Genomic DNA, 14,508 nt, shown 5'->3' on the forward strand with positions numbered 1-14,508 from the left:
CTGAAGGCAACAGCGTTAGCACGGGACATGAATATCGATGCCTTTCGTGGCGGGCCTTCTTGGTGCTTTCGTTTTATGAAAAGACATAATCTCTCCATCCGCACACGAACTACAGTCTCGCAGCAACTGCCAAAAGATTACAAAGAAAAGCTGGCCACTTTCCGCGCATACTGCAAAAACAAGATCACTGAAAAGAAGATCCAGCCAGAGCACATCACCAACATGGACGAGGTTCCCCTCACCTTTGATATCCCCGTGAACCGCACTGTGGAGACAACAGGGACCAGGACGGTGTCTATACGCACCACAGGGAACGAGAAGTCATCCCTCACTGTAGTTCTCAGTTGCCAGGCTAATGGCCAGAAACTTCCACCCATGGTCATTTTCAAGAGGAAGACTTTGCCTAAAGAAAAGTTTCCAGCCGGCGTCATCATCAAAGCTAACCCAAAGGGCTGGATGGACGAGGAAAAGATGAGTGAATGGTTGAGAGAAATTTACGTCAAGAGACCGGATGGCTTTTTTCACAACTATCCGTCCCTATTGATCTACGACTCCATGCACGCCCATCTCACCGATGCTGTCAAAAACCAAGTTAAGCAAACTAATTCGGTGCTTGCCGTCATTCTGGGTGGATTAACTAAAGAACTCCAGCCGCTAGATATTGGTGTCAACAGGTTGTTCAAAGCTAAACTGCGAGCTTCATGGGAGACAGTTTTCTGTGAATATCTCGAGAACCGTAGGGCCTAGGAGGTCCACCTTTTTTATGTATGTTGGTCTTAAGGGGGCATGTCAACCCATCTCATTACCACTTATTTCATGTATAGCGCCACCTAGTTCAAAATTAAAAAGCAAAAAATTAGGTGTTTTCATCACAATATCTCTGGCTGACAAGGTCAAAACTGCACAAAATTAAAAGTGTAGGATCATTATGACACCCTCCGAATGCATGCCAAGTTTTGTGTACTTTCGTTCATGGGGGGCCTTACAATAAAATAATTTATGTGTACATTTAGTGACGTACACCAACAAGGATTCCCGGGACACTGAAAGACCGGGGTACACAAAACTTGGTGGACATGTAACCCCACATGGATAGCATGGAACCGTCGTTTTTCGTTTTGATCTGTAGCCCCCCCGCTGGACTGGACCCCCCGAAAGGAGGGTAGGGCAGACACAGTTCTCTGTGAATATCTTGAAAACTGTAGGGCCTAGAATGACCATTTTTTTCCGTATGTTTGCCTCCAGGGGTCCTGTTAACCCATTTCATGTGCACAAACAGATACACACGCACACACATACATTCACAGTAATCATACGTATGACACATACTCACACAGTAGACATACGTACGCATGCATGCACAGGCACATACGCAGGCACACACACAAGCACACACACACACACCCACACACATAACATAAACATGTACATGCACACAATTCAAGAATTTCTCAGAATTATGAACAGGCAAGATGGAGGTGGGGTTGTATAAAATGAATTTTACATATGAAATTTATGAACTAATCATGTTTTGGTACTTGTTGTCTAGCAGATACCAGTGAGAATTGTGTGTGGATAATGCAATTTAGTGAGACAGTTAGAATCATTTAGGCCTTTCAGTGTGATTTATTTTTGTGGACTAGGCGGCGGTCATATTTTGTACTGCTCTGCGGTACTAGGGATGTTAACCGGTAGCCGTTTAACCGGTGGTTGACCGAATCAACGTTGACCGGCTAAAAATGTCTGCCGCCGGTTAAAAAAAAAAACACTATTTTTAAAGCTCTCGAATGCCAGCCAGCATCTGTTATTACACTGCGCACACACGTGTTATTGGTGTTGTATTGTATGGGGCGATATGATCACTCACAGTTTTTCTTTAGCTTAATGTAGGCCCTTGGCCTATTTCACACGGTGTTTATATGTTCATGTTTGCCGTTTTAAACATGTTTCAAGTTCAAGTTCACCGTTGAGTCTCTTGAAAATAAAAATAAATTTAAAAATGTAGAAATGGTTCTGATCGTTATTACACCATTCTCACAATCATTTTGACGTGAGAAGTTAAGTGTTGCGTGTAGCCTATTGCAATCCTGACTGCAATATTGTGACAAACTTCACTGCTTGTTAGTGGCTGCGTGTTGACTATGGCATGATGATAATTGTAACAATGTAATGGCAAACGAAGACACGAAAGACTAACTTAGCATATGCCTACTTGTTGTGTTTTATTATTCATCTGTACTTAAATGGCATGACGACAGGAACTTATTGCAAAGGATTTTGTGCAGCACGCTACAGAGGCTGTTGGCAATCGGTAAGTTGTTTTACGAAGACTTTGGTTAATATACTTTCCTGTAACACCACCAAATGTAGCATTCTGTTTGTGACTTTGTAACGTGAGCTTTTTATAGCCCGAGCTCGGTGCCTCGTTGCATGGAAGGTCGACGTTGTGCGTAATGTGTGCCTGTGCGTGGGTGCGCAGGGAAAGCAATTATTTTTCTCCCCAAAACAAAACCCTTATTCCTCCACAAGTAGTGGACAATGATTGGGGAAAATGTATAATACAAAGGGCACAAACTAACATTGTGTGACGGGAGCCTAACCATTCTAAAATGGGGGGATAACTTGTTTCACGGGCAGAGAAAGACGCGCGACAGGACACGGGTATCATAAATGGCAGTTATAGAATTTTCGGTGACCGACTTTAACCGGTTAATGAGGCTCAGTGGCCGGTTAAGATTTTTTTTAAATTTCGCCATCCCTATGCGGTACATCTAGTTAATATTAGGATAGTTCCACCTCCGCTAATGTGGTAGCATCATCACCTCAGAAAAGCGTGGGGATGTGCACAGTAGTGTAACATTTATTCACCATAAATGAATAAAGTTGAAGTGGCTCTGCAATGTAGGCTATGTTTCCATTTATTTGCAGTACCATATTCCTTACATGACATGACCCAGTGTCCTTGTAACATGCATGCAAGTCTATCTAGCACAGCTAATATTAATATCAGTGAATCACACTCGCCTACTGTCTCCTAAGTTTGTCACCCAACATTACATTAATACACAGGATTAGATGTTATAATCCCTTGTGCCAAAATCCAAGGTAAAAACACATTCAGAAGCCCCTACTCAAATGGACTTTAAAAATAAAGCACGCTAACCACAAATCTGCCAACCAATGGTCACAAACACAAGACAAATGGCCCATCCAACAGCAGTATATAGTATATGGCATGTCATTGGGGTTATCAAGTGGGCACCCTTATTCACCGATGTTTCGTTAAGTAAGGACCACGACACCTCATGAAGGCTTAACAGTGAAACCAGCATCCTGGAGACACTCCCCTCCATGCTGCCACCATATTACCACATTGAAATATCCAATACCCAAAATACTTTTAACCAGCCTGGGCATGGTCTAGGTTGGCTAGGTTGGTCCGTCCCGTTGATGCGGACTGAACCATAACCATAAAAACCCTAGCCAACCACCATCAACCTAGGCACAGTCCATCACAAACACAAAACAAATCAAATGAGCCAGTTAGCTTACGCCCCATGTTGCCACCATATTACCACAATAAAATATCCAAATACTCTTAACCAACCTAGGCATGGTCTAGGTTGGCTAGGTTGGTCTGTCCAGTTGATGCGGACTGAACCATAACCATAAAAACCCTAGCCAACCACCATCAACCTAGGCACAGTCCATCACAAACACAAAACAAAACAAATGAGCCAGTTAGCTTACCTTAGCTTGCGCCCCAGTAAGGGTAACTTCTCCTTACCCACAACCATTTGCTTGCTCGTTCTGCTGCCAAGGACATGTTACTAACCACCTGCCTTAGACTTCGTCCACAAATGGCCAATTCAGACAGCAAGCTAATAGCAGACCTGGTCCCAGTCTCCCGATAACGACGGAGACACGCTCTTCCGAAGATTTTCTACGATTCATCTTACGATCGTTCGTTTGTTTTTTCCGACTGTTTCCCGAACATGCTTGTAGCGTGAACGCTCGTGCACTGCTCTTAAGATGCTCTTAAGGGAAGCTGTCCACGTTAATAGTTCTGAAATATCCTCTAATTTGAGGGTGATGTGACTGCACGTCACAGCTATAGGCCTACCGTTTACACTTTAATTCACATCAATGCGAAAATAGAAAAACTTTGACATCCCCATGTAAGCATCCCAAGTAGGTTATATACCACACACAGACATGAATAATAATTATCTAAGATTAGATTGTTGCACCGTTTATGTCTGTCACTTAAGAAGATATTTGAAGATAAGAAAGAGGTCGAGTAGGCTAAGAAAGTGAGGAAATGTGTAGGCTTAAATAACATAGTAGGCTTAGATTTTGACGCAGCACTAGCACTAACCACATGTTCCTTTCTCTGTTTTTACCTCATAGGCCTAATAAAATATAGCCTTCACTTGGCAAAGATAATGTCAAACTATTCTGGCAACATCTCGTTTCGTAACTTGATTGCATTTTTTAATCACATTATTATGACCATTAAATGTATGCTATTTTGCACGCTAAAATCTGATTCAGCACAAGTAAACACAATAAAGAATGGGAACGTAAGTTGGTTAATGTATTCTAAGTTGTAATTCCCCTGTATGTCCTGTTGGTGACCTCAGTGAGAAGTGCCTGTTAAGACGCGCTCAGCCGGTAACGAGAACTCTGGAGCACTCGTAGATCTACGAGTGTTTTCACGACGCTCTTAAGCTACGATGGTTTCGGGAAACAGTCGGCAAATCTTAAGACTTTACGATGCTCTTAGGCTTACGATGCTTTCGGGGAACTGGGCCCTGGCCACAAACCCTCGTGCACCGATTTCAATAGGCCTTAATCATGCACTCCAACCTCGCTTGGCTGCCTCCTCTGCTATTTCAGTGTATTTCGCTCTCTTCAGCTCATTGGCCTCTTCCACTCCGTCTTCCCAAGGGACAGTAAGTTCAATGAAGTAAACTATCTTCTCTGAATCCAACCACAGAATTAAGTCAGGTCTTAGTTTAGTACTCACTATATGTGGAGGTACCACCATCTGCTGGCCAAGATTCGAGCCAACCTTTGTTTCCCAGCTCTCTTCAGCTCATTGGCCTCTTCCACTCAGTCTTCCCAAGGGACAGTAAGTTCAATGAAGTAAACCATCTTCTCTGAATCCAACCACAGAATTAAGTCAGGTCTTAGTTTAGTACTCACTATATGTGGAGGTACCACCATCTGCTGGCCAAGATTCGAGCCAACCTTTGTTTCCCAGCCCGCTCCATTTTCCAACTGGCCGGTTTTACACCTGGCTGTCACAAAATGAGGTTTATCCCCCTGACGTACAAAGTTAATTTGCCTAACCCCTTTACTAGCTGCTAATGAATTGACTTCTCTCCTTTTATCCTCAATTGCCGCTGCCACACATTTCAATACTTGGTTATGACGCCACCTATACCGCCCCTGGGTGAGACTCACCTTGCACCCTGATAGGATATGGTGGAGGCTGCCCACACACAAACAAAGTGTGCATTCATCATCCTCACCAAACCATTGACTTAAGTTATTGGGAGATGGGAACAAATCATATGTAGCACCTAACATAAATCTGATCCTACCAGCTTCCATACCCCATACAGTGGGTCCCAGTTAAAAATTGACACTTCATTCACGATCATGGTGAATGGTGAAATGTAAGTACAACTGCAGCCGCTTGGGGGCAGCATAGTCCGCTGTGGAGTTCCACGGTCGAACCAGACGGCGCATTCGACAGCAAGGGCTGTGATTGGCCGAGTTTTCAGTGCGTTTCTCTGTGTTTTTAGCAGCCCCTGCAACATGCTAGTCCACTGTAGCCTAAGCCTTGTACATAATGTTAAACATAGCTTTGGATTCAGTGGCAAGATTTCTTGATTGTACAGTGTCTGTCTCTCGGTAATGTTTTAAAATGAGAGCTTCGTCAGCTGGCAGTAGGCTACTTTGTCGGTAGTCATAAGAAGTTCGCTTGCTAACAGAACATAAATATGCTGCCCAGAAACCTTGTGAATAGTTCTGATTTTTTTTACTACACTAACAAGGTTGAAATATAGACTTTGCCTACAGCATCTCCTTAACAGTAATGTTAACAAAATGACAGCATTCATATGACAAAGAAAAACGAATTCGGTCACTCAAGACTGTGCCACAGCAACCAATGTAGGCTACAGTCCTACCCAATAGGCCTACTCGAAGCAGATAGCGTTGTCTGACGGTCGAGTGGGTTAATGCACGTACTTCCAGAAAAAGGTCTGCAACTTTCAGGTAGTTCTGAGTTCGAATCTAGGCAGGAGCAGAGCCATATAAAGGCCTAGGCCTATTGTTATCATTTTTTGCAAGGTGTTGCTCCTGGCAATACTTGTTTATAAGACGTTTGGTGATTAATTGATAGCTGTTTTTGGGACACGTTAAACGTTCTTTATAATGAGCGCATCCGGGGAGTAAAACGACTGTTACGCGCTGTTACAACTGTAGGCTACAATGATTGCAATACAAAAATATTTGCGTGTTAGTTTAGTTAGTTTTGTGATGTTTTGCACTTTTGCCTCATGTGTTTTCAGGTTTGAGGGCTTTTTTGGCAAGATTGACCTTGGTTAGACTCTGCATATGTTACTTCTCCGTATGGAAAATAAAGTCAATTTTCGACACACGTCTGTTATTAGTTCAATAACAAGTGTTGCTTGTTAAAACATGTGACTAGTGAAACTCAAATGATTTTAGAAATATTTAGCCAAAGCCAAAAAGTGTTAGAGAGAAGGAGAGACGCCGGTGCAGCTCAGATGTCTTCTTAATTTTCTTTATTCTTTAGTAAAAGGTGCAGAACATTATTAAACTTTGACTAACGTTTCGATGTTCGTTAGTCAAAAACATCGACACATCGAAATGTTAGTCAACGTTTAATAACGTTCTGCACCTTTTACTGAAGAATAAAGAAAATTAAGAAGACATCTGAGCTGCACCGGCGTCTCTCCTCTCTAAAATATCTGTCCTTGCCTGGTTGCAACGGATTGTGGCCAAACGACAGAAGCGCGGAGAACTCTCCTTTGTCTACCAAAAAGTGTTACTTTGTGCCCCGCGCTCCCCCACTGCTTGTGAAAGAAGGGGGTGGGGGAGGGGGGCTTAACGTGAAAAAGCTTAATGTCACAAAACGGCAACGAGTCGTTTTAGGCTACAGGCCTTCATAATGGTAGGCTACAGGAAGTGGGGGGAGGGTATGGGATGACCAGAGCCGTCATCTATCGTCTTTCCAGGCACACAGCTCGTTATATAGCCTATCGACTGCCTTAACAGATAGGCTTTGCTCTTGGGTTTGGCCTTACAGCGAACTCAATGCTCTTGTTGCTTGCAGTTTGTTAAATAAAGCGATGCAGATTACATTATTTATTTCTGATTAATTGCGTCTTTTGATGTATTTTGCAACATTTGCTTGTTAGGCTGGGCTACTGTCAATGTCCTGTACAGGTCAATGTTCAACAATTGCTGGTGTAGGCCTAGGCTATTAATCAATTAGGGACTGTTCGTTATTTATTTAATTAAGGGGCTACCGGAGGAGTTTTGGGAGCGTGACCCTCCCTCGCCAGCAAGAATTTTTTCTATGACCCTCCAAAGTGATTGAGAAAAAACGCATGACCCTCCCCAGTCCCAACAATTTATTGATGCCTTAGACTACTGGGTCAATTTGGGAGCTTGCATGCTACGACTCCTTCCTTGAAATATCTTGAAAAGGCTGTCGTTTGCACAATTTCACAAATAATCACCGGGACCGAAACAAACCTGTCAACTTTTCCCGGGTTTATCGCGTATTTTAACTTTTTCCTCGCTGTCTTAGGAGGAGCTGCAGGGCCATCGCAAGGGGATGCGAGGCCCTGTGCGAACTTGACAGATGCAAGGCCCTTTTCACTTACGTGCATGAAATCATGCGATAGCTTACTTTACACATAGCCAAGGCTACCGTCGGTGTATTTTAATAGTAGCCTAGTCTAATAAGCTACACCAGCTTGCCTTTAAGAGGGGAAATTCAATTGTATAGCCTATAACATTAGCTGAGTCACATATTTGGCCATATGGTGTTTATCATAGGCTACATCACGAAACCAAATAGTGTAACAAAGGCGAACACTTTAACAGGGGGAATTAATTGGGCATGAATCATTGTGCTGAACGGTATTTGTCAATGAGCAGAAACACACACGACATTCAAACTATTGATAAGATGTAGCCTACTGGTCTGTATCTATAGGCTAACATTGGACAAATAAATGACACTGACTCGCCATATCCTGACTCAGGAAAAAAAACATTTTCTTGCTTTGCCGCAAACAAAGTTCGGAAAGCTTCATCTTTTTAAGTTTTAAGTGCAGTGGCCCCTATCTGCCCCCTTTGGAATTATATCTCGAGCCTATTATAAGGTCCAGTGTGTTATGTCCTGGGATTCGGATGTGCTCAAAAAGAAAAGAAAAAACACTTTTTTATAGATGGTTATGAGGAGCAATGTGAGAGAGAAATTTGATGATCATTGATCGTTGTTTTGGGACGTTAAGCCTTTTCCATAGGCGTCAGTGAAGGAGATTGAAGAATGACCATTTTTTTATACGAAAATATTTCTTAACTACAAAAACTCAATGTCTAAAAACTCAGTGTCATTCAGACTCAACCCTCTTGTTGTTTTATTATCTTTTTCGTTGTCGTTTGAACGTTGGCAAGCAGGCATGTTGCGGTTGCAATTTAAGTGAAATTTTTACAGTAGGCCTACAACATGCTGTTAGGCTGGGCTACGGTCAATGTACTTGTACAGGTAAATGTTCAACAATTGCTGGTATACAGGTTATATAATCAATTAGCTAAATCATTTGTCCAGCTGTTTAAAAAAAATTTTTCGTGCTACATTCAAACGCAAAAGGTGCTTTGATATATTTTTCGTTTGAACGTCGGCAAGCAGGCATGCTTTGGTTGCAATGAATGAGGATAATTGCTTTTTTTTGCATTATTTTGAATATGACTCGCTCCAGTCTCAACAGCACGTACTTTTTCCACACGCTAAGTTCTAACACACATAGGCCTATCCCCTTGCTTTCTCTCTCTCCATCCCTGCACACGGTGCTTTCTTAAAGGAGCTGCACCATTTTACAACAATTGCATCTACATTTTCATATTAGAATGTTTTGTCAAGTGTAAGCTTAAACTACTGTGATCAATTTAAGTTCCCGTGCCCCCGCTGAGTCATGGAAGCAGTAAGTCAATCGCATCAAAAATAGTAGTGGCACCCAAGTGACACCTTGTGGTTGTTTGTGTCAACTGCAGTTTGTGCCATTTCTGCTGAGAAAATGGGGTGCGTGATTCATGAAGGAACCCGTCCAAACTTAACGGGGACCCACCGTAGATCTTTCCATCTAATCCGTTTTGTTTCCACGCCTTCCCAGTTCACCCACTGCCCTGTTTCTCCTGCAGAAGCCTTGTTCCACAAGGGTTTACTTACGTCCACCCTTAGACCGCCCCGCCCATGCTGCACATGGCCCATTATATCCCTATGCCTCAATGCTGATTGAGCTTGCTTGCCTGTTCTGGGTTCCACTTCCTCCCTGCATTAACCCTTACAAGCCCGACCGTTCTAATTTCGTTAAAAATTTGACAATGACCAATCATCTAATATCTCAGCTGTCCAATGACTGATTTTATTTCTGAAATCTTCCCCGTAATGCTGACAACATAAGCTTCAATTTGATATGATTGGTTAAGGGGTTTATGGCGCGAAATGTTTTAGATACTTGAAGATGAGTCGTGAAAAAAACTTTTCACTTCAGTCGTACATTTTGACATGGACCGCCAGATGCCACCTGCACTTCGTTGGAGTTTACCTCAACTGGAAACCACACAGCTGGATAAACTGAGGTAATATATGTTTTTACATCGTTTCTAGTTATGGTTAATCTTAATTTGTAGTCATAAAATCATGTTATTTGACAGTAATATGCTTTCTCATCAGCGTCAACATTATGGCATAGCGGGGGCTAAGTGCATCATCATGTAACTTTAGCTAGCTGCATTACTCTGAACCGCTTGCAGTATTCTCGTTTGCTTTTGATATCAGTTATTTTCATTTGACAATATCATTTAAAAACCTGTTAGTATATAACCTGTAAGTAAGTTTGTTTTCTAGTACCAATTTGCTTGTTAGGTAAGCATTATTACATTACATTACATTACATTTAGCAGACACTTTTTGACCAAAGTGACTTACATATGTCAGCTATATTACAAGGGATCACATTGTCCCCAGAGCAACTTGGGGTTAAGTGCCTTGCTCAAGGGCACAACGGTGGAAGCCGGGAATTGAACCGACAACTTTCAGGCTACTGCACGCTAGCCCAGCTCCTTAACCACTACACTACCACCGCCCATTATATGGGCAAGTCAGTATAGCATACCAAAGCTGAATAAATCAATGGGTGCCGCGTTTCTAAGTTTCATTCTCTTACATGAAATAAGTTGAGCGATATTTTTACTCCTCTCAATATGTAGAAAACAAGACGTGAAATCACGGATTCTGTCAGAAATGTAGTGCTAATTAACTTATTGCCTCTCCTCGGGATGTTACCTCGCTAGGCAGTTTGTAGTGAACTGTTTTACTTTGCTAACTTCTAAATTACAAACATCAGATGTGCTTGTCTCAACATTTTCTAAGATGGCATGACTTGATATTCTACTCTTCTCAATATGTAGTTATAGAAAACATAATGTGAAATCACATATTATGTCAGAAATGTCATTATTGCATTTCAGCAGTTTCACTAGGTGAAATGTAATCGGTCTTTATCTTAATGCCAGCCAGGCAATCAGATTTAGGGTAGCTAAACCCATGTGTAATAAAATGACTTTTCATACTTCTAAATATTTTTGAGTTACTCAGAATGCTTCAATAGTTTAGGCTACCTCTTCTTGTGTATGTATGTGCACACATGCACGCATCTGTAGTTTTGCGATTTAATTTTTTTAATTAATAAAGGTATTCAATTTGTATGATTTTACTGTTGTTTCAGATGGAGGATGACAAGACCTACACAGACCTCCTTGCAGGCCTGTGAGCTTGCGCTCACAATGTTGAAGACCATGTGAGGAAGAAGGAATAGATTTAGGTGGCGTGGGTAGGGTGGTGTAGACTGCCACTAAAACACTGTGAAATAGACTTATGTTGTTTTTTATATCTTGTTGTCCCAGGCATATGTGGTTTTACCAACTGGAAGGGGTGGGAGGTTGTGCTTAGTAGGCCGTCGTATGCAAACACACAGTGCAGGGGCATGGGACGAAGAGACCCCAGAAGAGTTTCACAGTTTTCTGGGATTGATCATTGACATGGGACTTCGCTTCCCTCCCTAATATCCATTGCTACTGGGGAACCAAGTATCTGAAGGGATCAGGGAGCGTTGACCAAATGAGAAATACATATTGTGTACACTTTTTCTCCATTGACATTGCCGTTGTCAGTAGTTTCTTAAATCTAAAATATGTCGTTATCGCGATATCAACATTTGCGATGGACATACCGCAAAGATTACTTAATTTTCGATAAATTTCGATACATTTTCTGTCCCGTGCGCATTCCATACAGTCTATGGTGTATTCACATTCTGAATGTCAACATATTTTACCAAACCGATGCAGTCATGCTGCCCTAGAAGCCTGTCCCCTACCAGTTTAGGTGTGTGGTGTTTTAAGGTGTTGAGGCGGGAGCTAATGTCGTGATGGCTGAAGATAGTGAGTCGAGCGAGGTAGGTTACACGTGGGTGAAGAGGAATTGGTGACTAAAAGGAAAAGCATGTCTGTTCTATGGAAATATTTTGGTTTTATTAAGGATGACGTGTTACAAACACAGCGCCAAATGCGTCCTCCACCGTGTTAAAATAAACAATTTCTTTCGTTATCGTTATAGGATCAGAAGATATCTGTCTTTCACTGTAAGGCTTGTATTTCATGATTTGCATTTAGCAAAAGCCCCAGACAGCAGCAGAGAGGTAATCAGGATTCGTTATTTGTAAAAGTTGTTTAGCTTACTTCGTTGGACTGTGCGATCGCAACCCCTTACTTTCACTTTCCGCTGCACTCGGCATGCCGGTAGCCTAATAACGTGGGATGCGCAGCGTATGAGGTTGAAATATTTACATTAAATTTTTATTGCAAGTTTTAAATATTGCAAGTTATATCGTTATCGCAGTACTCAATAATGTTATCGCATATCGCATGTTTTCCTAATATCGTGCAGCCCTAATTTCAAGTTTGCCAATGCAGAATCTGGTGTTGAACCTAGGTTTGGTAGCTACAGCCAGAAAGCTGGCAGGCATTTCCGTCAAAATTTCAGCCTCGCCTTCAGCTTCTCCAACTACTACTCTGTCGTCTTTTCATCAAGTACATATTCCTGTACAGCAGGAGCCAAAGAAAATGTGTTGGCTTTGTTATAAATACAATACAGAATAACACTAAAGTAGCTTGTATGGCCTGGAGTTTAGCGGTAGGTGACTGTTTTTTTGGTAAACAAAATTGCTGTCAGATTTGGCATTCTACAGAAGGGGATGCGTTTCGTTATGAGTCATAGGTCTTGTGTGTTTAACCTTCAGATTCCCCACCCCACCTTTCCCTATCCTCCTCTGTGTGTGTGTGTGTATATATGTGTATGTGTTTATTCTCAACATGCTTGTTCTATGTAATCCACTTTCAAATGTTTAGAACACATAGATTTTTGAAGTTGATTGTATTCCTAGCTTTTCATAAATAATAGAGATGCACCGATAGATCGGCTGGTGACCGGAATCGGCCGATTTTCACGTGATCGGCCATGACCGGCGACCGGCCGGTCAGTCTGAGACATGCCGATTTTATCCCGGTCAAATGCACTTGTGCGCCACAATTGTAACAACACCCAGCTGAGTTTGCAAAGTTTGAAGAAGCTAGCAATCAGGCCAACACTCAGGGCTGGATGTAGGGCTACAAAGAAAGCGCTAATAGGCTACTGAGTTTTTCTATGCAGCAAACGCTGTGCTTTGCCATTGGCCTACTGCGTGGAATTTACTAAGCTGTCACTTCATTAGGCTACGTAAACATCGCTCATCACCGCCCGTCACTGCCGCTAATTGCGTGCCCACAGCTGAACCACAAGCGCTGCTGAACGGAGATAACCGATTGCGACATTAGAAATAATCAAAGTTTAGAGATCATAGGCTACATAATAAGATGTCAACAAGCAGCAACATACAGTAGCCCTAGTAGTTCTACTCCACTTAAAAAAAAAATACTCGGAACTATTTACTGCAGTAGACTAGGGCTTAAAATACCCTAGTAGATTGAGAAGTGGATGTCGTGAAAGTGAACAAATGATAGCCTATTAGAAAGTCAAACAAACGTTAAAGTTGCTTTTGACATAGTAGCCTACAATGAAGAAAACTGAATACTGAATCAGCCGTCTCTGAAAGTTTCTATAGCCTAATTGATGCATTTAACCGGAATTTGGATTTAATTTTTTCACCGCAAAACAGACGTGCACTGTTTTCATATATGGTGGAGCACCTAATCGCACTTCTCCTCCCCTGTGTTTGGTGATAGCCTAGGCTACAACCACTTTTCCCTCGCCCTCCCATAAATTCATCAATGCATATGAAAATATGTTACATGGTAGCATGTTCAAATGTATCATGCCCATTTTTGTTATATCTTTAGTTGGATATTGGATGTGAGAAGAATAAAATGGGTGTTCCATAACTTAACTTAATCCATAATTTGATACTGCAGCTGAAGTTAGACTTGAAGAAGAATCTGTCTGCTCACCAGTTCCATTTTTTTAACAGCCATTTCATTATTGATAAGTTGATTACATGTCTATATTAACATGTTCTATCAAAGAAAAGATAGAAAATAACTATTTGTGTGTGTGCTGTAAAATGGTTAGAAGAAATGAAATCGGAATCGGCTAAAATCGGTATCGGCAGGTCAAACTCTATGAAAAATCGGAAATCGGTATCGGCCCAGAAAATTGCAATCGGTGCATCTCTAATAAATAATACATTTTATAGATGTATATAATTTTCATATTACACTAATTTATATAAGGACGTTGTATCTATGTATGTATAAAATGTATTTTATGTCTCTATTCAGAATTGATCTTCAATAAATATACAGTATACTTACTTCCTGTATTACTGGTAAGGTACATGTTTTTCTTTTATATATCATTATTATTGACTGTAGCATTTGCTTATATACAAATAAATGGTTTATTCTTATGGACCAAATAAATCTAAACCATTGTGTCTGACTTCATTATTAGTTTTTATGCATACTTTTATGTTTTTGGTGAGAAAGAGAATGTGAATTCTGTCAACATTCTAAATCCCGTTTCCTTTCATCATAACTTTTGAAAGGTTAATGATATTCCAATTCAGTCTTTTTTGTTAAATAGCCCACAACTTGCGGAACATGTCATACACTCTATATTTT

At 41.3% G+C, this 14,508-nt stretch overlaps 1 protein-coding gene across 1 annotated transcript in view; it reads right to left on the reverse strand.

Annotated features, from left to right (window-relative positions):
• Positions 1–14,508, reverse strand: part of commd5 (COMM domain containing 5) — a 35,685-nt gene that overhangs the window by 1,590 nt on the left and 19,587 nt on the right. The gene's annotated exons all lie outside the window — the stretch shown is intronic.

Source organism: Alosa sapidissima, chromosome 20 (genome assembly GCF_018492685.1).
Source record: "Alosa sapidissima isolate fAloSap1 chromosome 20, fAloSap1.pri, whole genome shotgun sequence".
NCBI lineage: Eukaryota > Metazoa > Chordata > Actinopteri > Clupeiformes > Clupeidae > Alosa > Alosa sapidissima.